Here is a 2,506-nt window from a genome sequence, read left to right as displayed (position 1 = left end):
TCTAAACCAGGTATACTTGCGATCATTGAGCGGCAAGTCTACTAAGTGCATATCTTGTATCCAGTTCTTGAATTCTTCAGCAGCTCCTGTTAATCTATCCGCCCCCTTTCTTTCCTCCACCTGAACAATCTCATTAAAGTCTCCCATAAAAGTCCCCCATAAAACAACAGAAAACCTAACATAATCCAGCAATATAGCTCAACTCCTCCCATACAACCATTTTCTCGTCTCTAGCATGAGCACCATAAACCAAGAAAAACGCGCAATTAAAGTTATTCTTCAACAACACACCTTCGATGCACATCCACCTCTCCCCTTTATAACAGTTATGCATTTTAAACATACTTTCATCCCACATTAAGAGCAGCCCACCCGATGCACCCTCAGACGCAACATATTCCCAGCCCACACTATCGCACCCCCAGAGACGGACTACATCAAATCTAGTTACAACATGCCTTTTAGTCTCTACCAGTCCTAGCATATTCAAGTTATTTTTCATCTTCAAATCCTTTATCATTCTCACCTTCCCATCCCCCCTCAACCCCCTAACATTCCATGAGCTAAAAATCATTTTAACAAATTATTACACACCTTATTTTTGTTTTTGGGTCTGCATCGTCTTGCTTTCGCCCTTTGTTTAGCCATTCTTCTTTTCTGAGCATTTTCTTCGTTCTGAGTTTGGAGTATCGCCATAATATCCTCTTCTTGGTCGTACAAGATTGCACCAGATTCCACCGCCAATTCCCATGTCCTTTTGTTCTCTGTCATTTTCTCCTCTGCTTTAGAACACTGGTTATCCTCCGATCCACTATCATGTTCACTATCCAAGCCATTCATTATAGACGTTCCAGCTTTGTCCCTACCCTTCTCCGAATCTTTCCTGCCTATCATATCACCTCGATGTTTAAGACCAATACTTTCATGATCTACACCGTGCTTTGACGAGGTCGTATTTCCATTTTCACTACCAGCGTCATTTTCGCCCTCTGTACTTGTTTTTCCAGTATCATCCCCTTCTTCACTAGCATTCCCAACCCCTCTAAGCATATCGGCGTCCTCACCATCATCCCTAGAGCACCTTGTGACCATTCCTCCAAGTTTCTCCACCACCACTTTCCTTGCGTTCAACTTATCCCAAACTGCCATGTTCGTCCCGGCTTCATGGCTTCCTGGCATCGACGCACCAGCACCTCCGTCTACCACAACCGCGTCATCTTCAGCCGGGTCCACCGTCGCATTTGATCGTTGCAGACAGACGCCTAGCTGGAGCCTCCACGCGCTGGCCTCGCCGTTCGCCACTCGCCCTTCTCCATTGCGCCAGGTCTGCGGGCTACCGTGCAGGGCAGCGCGCTCATCGCCATGTGGTTTCTTCGAAGCAGCTGCGCAAGGATCGGGAACCTTCTCCCCCCAGAAACCCTGCATCCACCAACCCGGTTCAGTTTGGTGTGGCCCAGATTTCCGGACCTTGCCTCCATTCCCAACGCTACCTTGGTTCGGGCCTGATGAAGATTGCTGGCCCAATTGCAAGATCAAACCCATATTATAGTAACTTGTGTATCTGGCCCAATCTTCATCTTTTTTGTCATTTGTTCTTGTTATTTTTTCCCTTATGGCTCCCTCATCCAGCTCACTTGCATTGTTTCCACAAAGCCCAGACCTGGTTCTTTCTGAATCCTCTCCATCACTCATCATGTCGTATCCCATGAAATTAGCTTTGTCTTTAACTCCTTGTTGATACGAATCAGCCGTTACCATTTTCAATAAGTTAATTTTTGAATTGGCATTATTCCACTCATTCAAAATTTCTTCTGAATTTACTATTCTGCCCTTGTCATTTTCCCTTCCCCTCATCACCATCGTTGCCAACTCCGCTGCCCTGTCCCTGCATTCCGGCTCATTTGATTGACTTGCTGGATCTATAGCCATAATTTGAGAGTGGCTTGTTGCATCATTATCTCGTTTCTTGCTACTTGTTTCACCAGCGTTAATCTTTTCCGGCTTACACTCCGAACTATATGTCTCTTCACCCACCTCTTTTACCAACACGTCAAAACCACTGAGCCCAATTGTAAGATGTATCCATTCGTTGATAGCATCTAATACACATGTATCGATTTGCACGCGTCCGACACTAAAAGAATTGCATGATTCTGTCAAATTATCACAGCCCACCACTTCACCCCATTGACTCCCGATGATATTGAAAGTGTCCACCGACCAGGCATGTAATGGAACTCCATAACATTCTAACCATACTCTCCTAGTTTCACTTCGCTCCGCCTCCTCCCATCTCCAAACATTATGGAAGAGTTGTAGCAGACTGTTCAATTTAAATGTGTAGGTTTCTTCTGCGCTTCGCACGCAGTTGAACGTCAGAAGAGCTTTATACGCACCGAGTTCTCGTATTTAGACAACTTGAGGCAGAATTTTCGCGATCTTATCTTCCATAGATCTAAATTCAATGGCCTTTGTCGTCCCTCCTACTAAACTTCTCTGCAGCCAC

This window comes from Arachis ipaensis, chromosome B10, assembly GCF_000816755.2.
Source record: "Arachis ipaensis cultivar K30076 chromosome B10, Araip1.1, whole genome shotgun sequence".
NCBI classification, from domain to species: Eukaryota; Viridiplantae; Streptophyta; class Magnoliopsida; order Fabales; family Fabaceae; genus Arachis; species Arachis ipaensis.
Note: the sequence above shows the minus strand (reverse complement) of the source record.